Consider the following 15,486-nt stretch of genomic DNA (forward strand, 5'->3'; position numbering starts at 1 on the left):
TTGATGAGAGTCCGTATAATTCTTATTATAATCTTATAGATAGCCTATTCATAACTAGGAAGATTGTCACGAAGTGACAAAGACTACCTTCTCTTTGTAATCAATAACATGAAAATGAGTGCATTCCCCCCCCCCCCCCCCCTCAATGGTGATGTACATGCTCAACAAAAAAGAACGGTTAGATATGAGGTTCAAGTGTTGTGATCGGCGCAACAAGATCGCTTTTCAATCTGGTAGTCACTCTTCAAGTGCTACTCATGGGTACATATCATGTGTATGAGTGAATTCAAGACTATGTGTGTTTAAAAATTAAATTGAATCGAATTTAATTGATGATTGAAGGGGTGCTTGGGTGAGCTTTTAAAATTGCTTTTTTTGCTTATTTGTTTTTTGAAAAGTAAAAACAACTTTTGAAAAGCTCAAATTTGAAGCTTTTATAGGAGCCTTACCAAACATATCTTGCTTTTCAACAAGCAAATAAGTAAGTTTTAAAAGCTTACCCAAACACTCCCTGAATTCAATTTGAATAGGCTTCTAATCAAAACCAAATGTCAATTCAAATTTTCACACTATAATAGAGTTAGTGGGTTGGGCTTCAATACATGGGCCTTAAAGATTAGTTTTCTTAAAAGAATTGTCAAGCATTATTTTCAAGTAAACTTTTAGAAAAGAGATTCTGCTCTTTTTCATAATTTTGAATTTTTGACTTTTTTTTTTTAATTTTTTAATTCGTTTTATTCTTAGAACACATGCATTCGAATAATTTTATTCAACCTGCTTTTTTATTTTTAACAGAATTCAATTTAAAAATTTTCAAATACTAATAACTCTATTCGAGTAACACGAAAGCTGGCATGATGACTAGTGACCAGCCATCTCTTTTTGGCAGGGTAATAAATAGTTTTGAGTTGTATCATGCGAAGATGAACCTTATTCCAACTTACAATTATTTTGATGATGTGTCAGGGCTTCTGACTGAATCATGATTCGACCGATTACTGTAGCAGTTATCACATATCGTTATTAGTGAAATAAGTCGTTTAGAGCAGCAACTACCATCAAATCGATCGTGGAATCAATACCAGCAATCAAAGAATTTAGTTTACACATTAGTAAAGAATCACAATGTGCAACTCTCGTAAAAGTGTTTGCTCTAGATGGTGAAGCTCGTGAAATACCTTACAAATCACTAATCACCATACAATTAGTTCAAATGCTATTGATTCTATTTCAATTAGTTCAAATCGTTCTAGGTTGTTGGACCAGGATTCTATTGAATATGTTGTGTTGAAGTTCGTGGTAGTAAACCAGACACATGTTTCACATAGCCAGTCATGGAAGGCAACCATAATAGTATAGGTGTGCATGCTCTATCATAATTAAAAGATATCATTTAGTTATGCTTTTTCTTAAACTACCCATGCTATACTTAATTTAATAATTAATAGTATTTAATACCACATTTATGTGTTAATCGTTTATAACTTACTAATTTAATTTTTTTTATGGGCAAATCAAAGAGTAATCAATTTGATTAAACTAATAGTCATTTTACCTAAGAACAAATACAATCGATTACATAGGTTTGAAATCGCTATAGATAACGGAAAAACAACGATGAAACAAATGAGACATATAATCAATACCTCAAAGATCGACAACCAGATTGTTTAATGGAGAATAATGAACGGTGATGAGAGTACGAGAGGGTTAGGGCTTTGATTTAGGAAATCTTATATGATCCGCATATTAGGTCAGTTGTGGGTCAGGAATAGGATCTTGACGATCCACTATTTTCATCAGGAAATCAGAATAGAGAATAGGGTTCGAGCGGAAAAAGAATCAAATTGATAGAAATGAAAGTGACACATGTTTTACTTAATTAGAATAGGATGATAATATTTAATATCATAATTATGTATTAATGTTCATAAACTTACTAATAAAATTTACTATCCTTTTTAGAATTGATACAAACAACGGCGGTCAACACACAAAATCAAAAACGAAATTTCAAATGACCCTTTCGCCGGTTTATGTTTATCTGAAAGTCAAAGTTCAATACGTGTTCTAAAAATTAATATTCCAATTCACGTCGGGCCGGTCGACCATTCAAACCCATTTTCCACCCACTCACACATATCCATATTTATAAATAAACCCAACCAAACAATAAACCAAAAATATATATTAATATTTTAAAGACTGACCATTTCAATTTCCACCTGGATGGGCCAATCTTCCTCCACCCAATCGCCGCCGCCGCCGGCCGTCACTCTCTTACCGGAGATGCCCGATTTCACCCACTCCGACCAAAACCCACTTGCCAAATTTCCCGATTCAACCGTTGACTACACTTCTGATATACCTGACGATTGTTTAGCCTTAGTTTTCCAGTTTCTAAACTCCGGTGACCGGAAACGGTGTTCACTGGTTTCCAAACGATGGTTACTAGTCGAAGGCCAAAGCCGCTACCGCCTCAGTCTCAACGCCCAGTCGGAAATCGTTCCTTTTATTCCTTCACTATTTTCACGCTTCGATTCCGTTACAAAACTCTCCTTGCGATGTGACCGTAGATCCGTCAGCATAGACGACAACGGTCTGATTTTGATCTCGTTCCGGTGCCGGAGACTCACGCGCCTGAAGCTTCGCGGCTGCCGTGAAATCACCGATCTGGGTATGGCGGCGTTGGCCAAGAACTGCAAGCAATTGAAGAAATTTTCATGTGGGTCGTGTACTTTTGGCGCCAAAGGTATGAATGCGTTGCTTGATAATTGTTATTCTCTTGAAGAGTTGTCGGTTAAGCGCTTGCGTGGCATCACCGACGGTGGAGCACCAGAGGTTATCGGTCCCGGTGCGGTTGGTGGTTCGCTTAGATCTATACTGCTTAAGGAGCTTTATAACGGTCAGTTATTCGGCCCGTTGATTGCGGGTTCGAAGAATTTGAAAACCTTGAAGTTGCTTAGGTGTTTAGGTGATTGGGATAAGTTGTTGGAATCGGTTGTGGGTTCAGATTCGGATCGGTCGTTGGTTGAGGTTCATTTGGAGAGAGTTCAGGTGAGTGATTCGGGTTTATCGGCTTTAGCTAATTGTTCTAATTTGGAGATTTTGCACATTGTTAAGACTCCGGATTGTACTAATATGGGCGTGGTTAATGTTGCGGGGAGATGTAAGTTGTTGAGGAAGCTTCATATTGACGGTTGGAAGACGAATAGGATAGGGAATGAAGCACTAATTGCGATTGCGAAACATAGTGTAAATCTTCAAGAGCTGGTTTTGATAGGTGTGAACCCGAGCTCGATAAGTTTGGAAGCTATTGCTATGAATTGTAAGAAGTTGGAAAGATTGGCTTTATGTGGGAGTGATACGATATCGGATGGTGAGATTTCTTGTATTGCGTCGAAATGTGTTGCTTTGAAGAAGGTTTGCATTAAAGGGTGTCCGGTTTCCGATGAAGGGATTGGGGCTTTTGCTTTCGGGTGTCCGAATTTGGTTAAGATTAAGGTGAAGAAATGTAGGAATGTGACCGGTGAAGTTGGGGATTGGTTGAAGTCTATAAGGGGGTCTTTGGTGGTTAATTTGGATGTGTGCGCGGTTGAAGGTGAGAATGTGGATGTAACCGTTAGTGAAAGTGGTGCACGAGAGGACCAACCGGTTGAGTCACTGGCTGCAGTGAACCCGGAGTCGTTGGCTACTAGCTCTAGTGGTCGAGGGTCCATTTTCAAGACGCGATTTGGGCTTCTTGGTGGCAGGGGTTTCGTGACTAGCACTTTCAGGAGGTGGTCAGTTGGTCAAAGCAGCTCTAATGGTAACTAATCATACCATAGTCAAGTTTATGTGTTTGTTGTAACTTCTAAGATCAAGACTATGTTAATTTATTCGCTTTCTTTTTCATCTTACAAATGAGATGTTTTACATTTTTATATATTTATGATTACAATTTCTTGATCTTTATTAATTAATTCGCTTTCCTTTTCATCTTACATATGGTTGGATTTTAACAATTAGGCTTGTTTGTAATAATAGTTTTTTATAATACCCATATTGCACTTCTTAGGTGCCCTACTTTGATGGTATGTTAGATACAACACACAATCACAATGTGTGGAACCCTGTTTCTTGAAGAGTTGGGTAAAAATTCAGTTGGTGAGGCATTGTTGGAAGAGTGACTCAAAAGCGTGACCTTAAATAGCTTTTTTAAAGGAATTGGATGTAACTTACTTGTAAAGATGGTGATGTGTTGGGTTTGTGTTGTCAGCCTTATATCCAGTTTGCGGCTGACCACTTTGTTAGACCCATCACATCTATTCGTTATATGACCCCTTGCGAACCTTGACGCCCAACCATACATACGTTTAGCCCCTTGTTGCAAACCTATCTAGTCGTAGTCAGGGGCGATTTTTTCGCTTAGTTTTGTACGAAAATTTTTATCGGAATTGAGCACAGTCACACCCGAGATATTGGGTCTGTGACTACGGGCAGTGCTGTGATTAAGCCCAAGCTTCGTCACTGATCGTGATCCTAAATTGGCACCGTACCAAGTTACATACACGAACCAAGATAGTAAAGGGTGACTCTCAACTGGCCCGTGGCGATGTGAACTGCAAGATGCTGTTAAACGTGGAACAAGTGAAACCAAGTACTGGAAACCAAACACAAGAACCTATCTCTGCTCAAACTCAAGAGTGACTCTTTTCTTTATTATTAAAACTGAAAAGAAATAGAACACACAGAAATAAACATTTTGAACGGGTTTATATAGACCCTTACAAGACTCCCAACTCAATTCAAATACTACTACTAATTTGAAAAACAAACTTAAAAAGATAAACATAGATAATAGATAAACCATAGCATAATTAAAATACTTTTAATTATCTTTAACCTCCTCCAAAGCCTCCCCACGAGATCAAACCTATCCACCCATGAAAGTCGATGATGCCTTATTGTTTAACACTCCCTCTCAACATCGACCATACTCATTCCCATATTGGCACAAAACTCTTTTAACTTAGCACCCGGTAACCCCTTCGTGAACATATCAGCTAGTTGTTTTCTTGTCTACTACTAATTTGAAAAAACAAACTTAAAAAGATAAACATAGATAATAGATAAACCATAGCATAATTAAAATACTTTTAATTATCTTTAACCTCCTCCAAAGCCTCCCCACGAGATCAAACCTATCCACCCATGAAAGTCGATGATGCCTTATTGTTTAACACTCCCTCTCAACATCGACCATACTCATTCCCATATTGGCACAAAACTCTTTTAACTTAGCACCCGGTAACCCCTTCGTGAACATATCAGCTAGTTGTTTTCTTGTCTCTACATACTGCAAGTCAATCTCTCCCTTCAACACTTTTTCACGAACAAAATGATAATGTACCTCCACATGCTTAGTACGAGCGTGAAACACTGGATTCTCAGCTAACTGAATTGCTGACTTATTATCACAAAATAATTCCACACCACGCTCAACATTCTGTCCTAATTCCTTCAACAATCGAACAAGCCATACCAACTCTTGAGCTGCTAGTGCTGAAGCACGATACTCAGCTTCTGTAGTTGAAAGAGACACAATCGGCTATCTCTTACTACACCACGATATAGCACTTGAACCGAGCAAAAACACATATCCCGAAGTTGACTTTCTACTTCCCGGGTCGCCGACATAATCGGCATCACAAAAGCCTCTAAGCTTAACACATGACTCCCTCTTAAACTCAACACCACATCTATATGTTGACTTAACATACTTCAAGACTCGTTGCATGGCATACATGTGAGGCTTTCTTGGAGTTTGCATGAAACGGCTTAGAACACCAACCGCGAACGCGATATCAGGCCTTGTTAGAGTAAGATAAATTAAACTTCCCACCATCTGCTGATACTCAGTAGGATCTTCTAGCTCGGTTCCGTCTTCCGAATACAACTTGGTGTTCACATCGATCAGAGTTGCAGCCGGTTTACAACAATTTAATCCAAACTTCTGTAACAAATTTATCACATACCTCCTTTGATGTAAGATTACCGAAGCTTCTTTATACTCGAGTTCTAGTCCAAGGAAATGTTGTAACCGGCCTAGATCCTTCAACTTATACCTATTGTTTAAGTTCTCTTTTAGTTGGTCAATCACATCCTTTAGCGTCTCCAGTGATTATTAAGTCATCAACATAAACCAACACCACAACTATTTTAGTTCCCATGGTTTTGACAAACAAACTTGAATATGAGGTTGTTATTGAAAACCCACTATGTTCAAGAAATTCTGCCATCTTCCCGAACCATGCGCGTGGTGACTGCTTTAAACCATACAACGCTTTCTTTAATCTACACACATAATTCGAATTGCTAGAGCTCACAAATCCAGACGGCTATACCATGTGTATAGTGTGATCCAAACTCCTATACAAGAACGCATTGTTGATGTCCATTTGCCACATATTCTATCCTTTACTTACGGCTAGAGCTATCACGGTTCGCACGGTTGTTAGTTTAGCAACTAGGCTGAAAGTGTCTTCATAATCTAAACCAAGCTGCTGAGAAAAACCCCGGGCTACCAGTCGAGCCTTATACCGATCCACCGTGCCATCTGGTTTGCGTTTCACTTTATAAACCCATTTACATGAAATTGGTTTAGCGCCCTCCGGTAATGGAACTAAATCCCAGGTTTGATTTGCTTTAAGAGCTTCCATCTCGACTCTCATAGCTTCAACCCATTCTACCTTTTTACTCGCTTCAACAAACGAATTTGGTTCAATGATTCGTTCTTCAACCCAGACAACATTAGCATACCGTGGATTAGGTCTCTTTTCTCGACTCCATCTTCTTTCCGTTACCGGTTCTGACTGGACTTGGCCAGTTTCCTCACTCGTTTCTGGAACCGAACTTGACTCGTTGTTTTCTCCATCAGAATCATTATTGAACTTTAGCTTTACATGATTCAACTCTTCTTTTAAAAAATCAGTATCGGGTAGGGCTTCTTTACCAGATGTCCACCAAGCCGACATCTCATCAAACACTACGTTACGAGAGACGTAGCATTTTCTTATTACCGGGTCACAACACCGCCATCCTTTTCATTGGGCATCATACCCCACAATAATACACCGAACAGCTTTCTTTTCTAACTTGTGACGAAGGTGGCTAGGAGTAAACACATAAAACACGCATCGAAAAACCTTCAGGTGCCTAACACTTGGTTTCTTCCCAAACAATCTTTCATACGGCGATGTATACTCGAGCCCTTGTTGCGGAAGCCGATTAATTACGTAAGCTGCCGTCATCATTGACTCGGCCCAATAGCTTCCCGGTACATTCTTATCGTGCAACACACTTCCTGAAACTTCAGCTAAATGTCGGTTCTTTCCCTCTAATATACCGTTCTGCTGAGGCGTATTTGAACACGTAAGTTGCCTCCTAATTTTGTTTGTTATCAAAAAATTTGAAAACTCATGTGACATGTACTCACCACCATCATCAGATATTTGAACCTTTATTTCTTTCCCCGTTAAACGTTTGACCTCAAGCTTAAAATCTTTGAATTTCTCGAAGGCTTCTGACTTCTGGTGCATAAAATATTACCACACAAAACGTGAGTAGTCATCAATGAATGTGATCATAAAACGTTTACCACTTAATGATGGTTTCTTTACTGCTCCGAAGACATCCGTGTGTATGAGATCGAGTGGAGCACTAGTCTTGAAATCCGATGATTCAAACGGCTAATGTTTCGCTTTCCCAAACTGACAACCGGCACATACTTGATCCGGGTGCACATCACGAACTAGTAGATCTCTTACGGTCTCCTTTTTCATCATAATTTCAAGCTTATTGAAACCGACGTGCCCAAGGCGTCGGTGCCATAAATCAGTGTTTTCGTTTCTGCGAGTCTTTTCAACATATGCTGATTCTGCTGACAATACATACATCGTCTCCTTCCTCTTTCCCTGCAGAACTGGTTTACTTGATGTTTCAAAGTGATCAAACACTCTAACATCATGAGGTCCAAACAACACGTAATGACCCGCATCGGTGAGTTGTGGTACCGACAACAAGTTTTTCTTCATCCCGGGTACGTGATACACATCCTTTAGGGTTAGCTCATTTTTGCTTGACTCAGCTGGAATCCTTACATTCTTGATATGTGCGATCGAGTGCCTAGAATTATCAACAATAACGACAACCTTGCTACCACCATATACTATGGGATTAGACAACATACCTTTCTCTCCCGTCATAAGATTTGAACACCCAGAATCGACTATCCAATCGTCAAGGTTGTTAGAATTATGCTGAACCGTTGCCAAATATGCATGAGCATTGACAATTTTAGTGAAGTACGCCTTTGCATCCCACTCGTCATCTTGTTTAAAAGAGCATTATTCCCTTCTTCTTGTTATTTTACGGGCATCTCTTCGCTATGTGACTCTTACGTCCACATTTGTAACACCGAAAAGAAAACTTCTTATTTTCCACATTCTTTTTCTTATCTCCGATTCTTTCTTCTTTCTCCTTATCTTTCTTAACCCACGGTTTCTGTTTCCCTTCATGCTTCCGATTATGGAACTTTCCTGCTCGAAACCCGTTTCTTCCCTTCCCAGCGTAGGGCTTGGTCAACATCTTTTGACAACCCAATCGTTGCACCAGCCATCTGCTTCGCCAAAGCTTCTTGGAATGCCAACAAATTTTCGAACTCACCAAGAGAGGGTTGGTTCGCCTATCCCTGCAATGCTGTAACAAAACTTCTAAACTCGGGTTTCAACCCGTGGATAATAATTCGCTTCATTCTAGCATCCCCAATTCTTGATTTTTGATCCAACTCGCCAATCTCACTACAGAACATTTTTACTTTGTGAAAATACTGGGGTATCGTAAGATCTTTTTGACTGATCGAAAGCAGCTCATTCTCCAGCAGTTGAAGCCTTGAGTCATTTTTCTTAGCGAACAAAGCAGCTAACGCATCCCATGCAGGTTTTGGCGTCTCGAAATCTTGGATGTGTTCTAAAAGTTCTTCTTCAATTGTTGTTTTCAGATAAAACAAGGCTTTACCAGATTTTACTCACCACTTCCCAATAGCCCCGTTCACATCATTCCTTGGTTCCACGATGCTTTCTCCATTGACAATCTCCCACAAATCTTGCCCTTGAAGGTAAGCGTTGATACATGTCTTCCACATGTTATAGTTCGAATTGTTCAATTTCTTCACACCTCCTACGACTTGGAATTCCGACATAATTCTCGGGTCTGACTCTTTCTTTTCACCGAACGATTCTTTTAACCTACAGCCAAGTCAATCGCTTAAACAAGCAATCAATCGTGAAACTAATCCCATGGGCTGGACCTCGATCAAAAGAATCAGATACGAACGAACGTCTTTGGTGATTGGCTCTGATGCCACTTGTTAAACGTGGAACAAGTGAAACTATGTACTGAAAACCAAACACAAGAACCTATCTCTGCTCAAACTCAAGAGCGACTCTTTTCTTTATTATTAAAACTGAAAAGAAATAGAACACACAGAAATAAACATTCTGAACGGGTTTATATAGACCCTTACAAGACTCCCAACTCAATTCAAATACCACTACTAATTTGAAAAACAAACTTAAAAAGATAAACATAGATAATAGATAAACCATAGCATAATTAAAATACTTCTAATTATCTTGACCTCCTCCAAAGCCTCCTCACGAGATCAAACCTATCCACCCATGAAAGTCAATGATGCCTTATCGTTTAACAGATGCTTCAATCGAACTTTTGGAATTATCAGGCCTTATATCCAGTTTGCAGCTCACCATTTTGTTTGAACTATCACATCTATTTGTTATATGACCCCTCGCTGACCCTGAAGCCTGACCATGCATATGTTTAGCCCCTTGTTGCGAATCCTGTCTAGTTGTAGTCCTTTATTGGTACCATACCAAGTTACATACACGGACCAAGATAGTACACGACGACTCAACCAACCCGTGGTGATGTCAAGTGCTAAATGCTTCAATCCAAACTGTCACGTTGCCCTCGGTCTTGAGCACGGGCACAATCAATTCAACAAGAGAGGGATGCCCTGGATAGGTTATCCCAATCGTTTCAACAAGAAAAGGACACGTAGTTTTTCAAAAAAGCCCCCCCCCCCCCCCCCCCCTCTTCTCTTTTTTCTAAGACTCAAATGCATACATATTCTTTTTGAAAATATTTTCCCCGCGCCTTTTTCAGATAGACTAAGTTTCTAAAACAGTGGAATACTGTACCTTGAACATTTAGGCAATAATAACACTCAAAGTCTAAGTTGGGTAAAGAATGATTGAACCATTCATTCAGTCTAATCAATCCAGTGTAAGCTGACCTTGTTTGGTCGGCCATGTGTCTTATCTTGATTTCTGAAAGTGCTCTAATGCCAACTCCTTAGCTCAAAGCGGGCAACATCACTTCCACATTCACATAGGTGAACATTATCAAGGGTATCGAGTATTTTGCAAAATATAACCCCAGAACTTAATGTTCATCCAACTGACAGGTGCAATGTTCATCCAACTGACAGAGCACCTATGTTTATGTTTTAGAAATAGTTTGAAAGCATAAATGTATTTTTACAAAAGTGGGAAAGAAACATACGATATGGGTATAACCCACAGAGCATCCGACTTAACTCACATATATTGGCATTCCCAAGTTTAATTAAGCGTTTAAATTTTGAACCTATAAGACATTCCACAAAAATTCATAATAGTAAACCTTTATAATGGGATGTTACAACTTTATTTTAGCAAACTGTTAGGCGCCTAACTTTCGCTGTAAAATAGAAAATTTGATCGTTCAACGTAGGGGTGTTCTTCGGGTTATTTATTCGGGTTTCGGGTTGTTTGGGTCGGTTTGTTCGGGTTTCGGGTTGAACAGGTCGGGTTAATTCGGGTTGGGTTTCGGGTTTAACAAATTAAAAAAATATATTCACATTTAACAATATCATAAATTAAAAACCGTATTCTAAGCCGTTATAAAACCATAATATACAACCATATTCAATAATATTATATGTATTATTTAGCAAAACGTAAAATTCATCATATAAGCATGCATTAGACCGGATGAAGGAGTGTTATAGTATGTGGATCAATACTAGTGTGGATTGAAGAAACATGCTCAATACATATTTGTTTAAATACTATACTATTTAAGTTTTTGAACTGAATATACATTCTCAACATGCTTTATGGTCATTAACGCATTGGGATGTGATAAATCCAATATTATCGAAATCTCGAGAACAATCGAACAAGAATACATAAAGTCAATGTGTTACTTCACCGCTAAACTACCCTATAAAAATTAGGGATACATTCATCGATATATTATACTTCGGGTTAACCCGAATTTGGGTATTTCAACCCAAATAACGACCCGAATATTTTATCTCGGATTCGGGTTAGGAGCTTAATCGGTTCGGGCTATTCGGGTCTCGGGTCACTTCAATTCGGGTTCATTATTCGGGTACGGTTAAAAAACACACCCTTAGTTCAATAGAAGGTCGAGATAGTTGACTCTCTTGTGTTTATGTAGTTAGCTTTGGTCAAATGTTTCTAGATAAATATTTTCATACGCCGTATTGTTTATAAATAATAAAAGGTTTAAAAACGTTGGTGTTACGTTATATGATGTGACCTCAAACAGAGGTTGGCCAGCAACTAGTGTATTAAACTGGAATTTAAATCCTTGAAGTTTCTTTTTCTCATTGGATCTGAAACTCAATACACATTTTTTTCCCTTTGCCAAGGACCATTTCTAATCAATCACATACACGAAAACAACACACACCGAACCCGAAAACAAATTAAATTTAAAAAAAATTCAAACAATCGGTATGATACACCACCTATTTACTCTGTATTAAAAATATCTTCACCTCCAATGATGAATTCCTAGATTCCCAATATATCTTCTCTAGTTACTGATTCTTCCTCCAGAAATCCTAGCCGAGACGCGCGCATCTGCATTTCTTGATTCGTGTTTTCTTTTGCCGTGTGAACTGCGTCTTGATTTCGGGGTCCGGGTTTTTGTTGCACACTTCTCGGTGCTCTCTTGGGAGGTGGTTGTGATTACTTTTTGGGTATTGGATGGGAGTTCAGGGGTAACATCGGGCCATGGTGTTCGTTTAGCTGCCGCTGTAATGTCTAATGGACGGTCGATTATCCACCTGAGATCATAAATCAGAAAATGAAACCAACTCTCACATTCGAGTTTTAAGATATTTATTAATTATTATAGAAGCTTTAAAAGTTTCAGACAACATAAAGATTCTTGGTCATTTGGCATCATATAGTAATTCTTAGAAAAAACTAAGGTACGAACCAATTGACTAATAGTCCAACTCATCAAGGAACCAATACACCAAAGAGTTCTAATGTATCAAATTAACATTGTGCCAATTAATTATCTAAATCAATCCATGAGGATCAGCATAACACCCATAATTGATACTTGATGCATATACTTAAATATTGATGTTCACTAGGACAACCTTAGTAGCCAAATTTCATCAGACCACGCAAATATGAATACCAATGCCATCATACTAGGGTGCGACTTATCATGCATTATCAAAAATCAAAGCCAATTAACTTTTGCGACTAGAGATGTAACAAGCAATTTTGATCATGATTATCCTACTATCTAGTGGTAAAAATGGCAACCTACTTATTCCTCCAGTTAGCCCTTGTATTCTTTGAAAATAATATCATTGAACCATGCATTTATTGATTTTAGGATTAATATCATATATGTCGTTACAAACTTGAAAATTTTCATATTAACCCAACCAACATTAAAAAGATCATATATTTCCAACTTTAACGAATTTTTACTTGATAACCATTCTACTGTATTTGTTTAAACCCCATTTCTTATTTGGATTTTCATCGTCGTTGGCGTACATGGAATTTTAAAGTTTTAGAAAAACAAGAGTAAAATGGTCATTTATTAAATTGTTTTTAATGATGCGGGTTATTTGATATTTTAACTACTTTGCAAGGGCAAGTATGATATGTTTAGTGTTCCATGGGCATATATGACATTTTCCAACTATGTAGGTGAATATATGCCACTTATTTTGCTTTTCCAAAAAAGTAAACTGATAAAAAGGAAGCTGTGTTCTAAATTAACAATACTCCCTCTGTCCCTAGATAATTGTCATATTAATTATTACCTATTTCCCAATAATATCCAAAAGTTATAAACTTCAAATTCATGAAAGATGACTAACCCGGAAGGAAACTTGCTATCCGCACGAGCCTCAGCCCGAAGCCACCAAACCATCACCTTCTTCCCACAACCACCTAGCGGTTCCACCATAGATTGGTCTTTAACCAAAGAAAGAGGATTCTCAATATCATCATCTCCACCATCCGCCACCACCATATCCAAATCCTTAATCCAATCGGGCCTAAACTCACCATCCTTCCACACCAACCTCGAGTTCATCACAAACCCCGACCACTCCAACTTCCTAGGCAACACAACTGCCATATCACCAATATAATTTGCACTCTTCCCTTTGTACACAACAGAGTTAAATGTGTGCCAACTGATTAACCGCTCAGATGAGTTGCAAGCCGGACCTTGAACCGGCAATGGTGAATCCTTACCATCTTCTTCATCTCCATCCATAGTGCTTTGAACCTCAAACGAGTCTACATTAGGACGACTTGAATGAGCAAGAATCCCAACTGAAACCGCACCGATCCATTCAACTTTCTGGATCTCATCAAACAATTCCAAACTATGCATATTACTATCATCCGCAAACACCACAATTCCATCTAGCTTCTCTTCTCTCACAACCCTAATTCATACCAAAATTAGGCCAACTCATAATCAAATTCAAACGTTAATCAAATTCACTCGAATTTAAAGTTTACCTCAAAGCTCGCACTCGCATCTGAGACTCCATATTATGTCTACCCTCCCAAAAAATCGGCATCTTCTTCTTGAATCCAATATGCTTAACTCGCAAATTCGACTTCGCCAGCACCACGGCCGTCTCATTCGTGACACCACCAGCCTCCACCACGATCCACACCACATCGTACGGAAAATTCATCAACGTGTGCATCAATCCAGTTAAGTGAAGCACTTGGAACGTGCGAACATACGTGGGCGTAACAACAATCAAAGGCCTAGGGTTCTTAATCCCGTACTGAAGCTTCTGTTCGCGTTGAACCGCCTCAATTATCCTATGAGCCTTCATTACCTCCACCGGATCCGGATGCGGCCACGGGCGTATCCGGATCCCGTGCCGACCCACCACAACTCGACTAGCAACACTAGTATTAGCATGAATATTATTATTGATATTATTAATAACCACCGGAGAAGTGGTAAACGACAGCGTTTCGGCTATATCGGTTGAGGTTCCAAACGACGTCGTATAGAGATTATTAATTGAGGAAGTTGAGAAGAGTAAGTAGAAGAGTAACCGAGAGAATCTGAATCCAAGGACGAGACTAACGAGACAGCATAAGCAGTGAAGGATTAACCAGAAGATACCTGACGGGGATTTAACGGCGTTAGGTCCATCTGTGGAAGAATCTAAGGGGGATGAAACTGTTGGTCCGGCCTCGATTAGCGTAGCTCTGGTGTAACGCCAGCAGTTTCATTGTTATTATTAATATTGTTTTTGTGTGTGTGAAATTAAGTTGTATTGATTTGGAGTATGTAGAGCTGGAAGTGGTGGTGGGTGGGTTGAACAAACTTAATTAGTTTGAGATTGAGAGTTAGGTGTTAAATCGAAGGAGAAGGATGCTTTGAATCTAAGAATTGGTTTGAATAATGGAAATTGAAAGATAGGAATTGGGGGGGTAGAGAAAAGAGAGGAGTTTTGGGGTCATTTTCATTGCAGATGAAATGAGAATCTTATTTTACATCTTTTGGGTGATGATGATGATGATGATGATGATGATGATGATGATGATGATTAAGCAGCTTCTTTTTTAGGAGTCGGAGTTCTCGGTGTCTGATTTTCTGAATTTACACTCTACCGCCTTCAACTTGCTCTGTACTCAAATTTTCTAGTTAAAGCCAACATTTTATTAGTAATAAAATAGTAATTAAGTTTAAAAAATGTTTCAATTAAGTTATTTATGCATATTTTTTCTAAATCCGATCCCTAAAGCTTTAAATCGAGCCTCATCAGATTTTATATGTGTCAAGAAAGTAAAGATAAAGAAGTAGAGGTCCTGATTTGCAGTATATGTGATTACATTTAAAAAAAATTTAAAGCGTTTTTTATATTAAAAACCGAAAATAAGAAATAAAATCCACGTCACCCTCCAAAACAAAACATGCTAAAAAATATTTTATCATTGCGAACCAAAACAAAATATGCTAAAAAACATGTTGAAACCTAATATAATTTAATAAAATATGAAAGTTGAGTGAGTTAATTGAAACATTTTTTAAACTTGAGTGACATAACCGGAACACTTT

General features: G+C 38.5%; 2 pseudogenes across 1 annotated transcript; one reads left to right on the forward strand and one right to left on the reverse strand.

Annotated features, from left to right (window-relative positions):
• The first annotated feature begins 2,215 nt into the window (after window positions 1-2,215).
• Window positions 2,216-3,976, forward strand: LOC143631228 (F-box protein SKIP2 pseudogene; annotated as a pseudogene).
• A 7,839-nt stretch (window positions 3,977-11,815) lies between these two features.
• Window positions 11,816-14,673, reverse strand: LOC143631229 (putative beta-1,4-xylosyltransferase IRX14H; annotated as a pseudogene). The gene is made up of 3 exons (XR_013153312.1): window positions 13,920-14,673; window positions 13,265-13,843; window positions 11,816-12,199 (listed from the first exon to the last, which is right to left on the reverse strand). The product of XR_013153312.1 is annotated as a putative beta-1,4-xylosyltransferase IRX14H (transcript).
• Between the last annotated feature and the right edge of the window lie 813 nt (window positions 14,674-15,486).

Source organism: Bidens hawaiensis, unplaced genomic scaffold (genome assembly GCF_021521415.1).
Source record: "Bidens hawaiensis isolate Kalapana, Puna unplaced genomic scaffold, B.hawaiensis_p1.1 tig00005959_1, whole genome shotgun sequence".
In the NCBI taxonomy this organism is placed as follows: Eukaryota; Viridiplantae; Streptophyta; class Magnoliopsida; order Asterales; family Asteraceae; genus Bidens; species Bidens hawaiensis.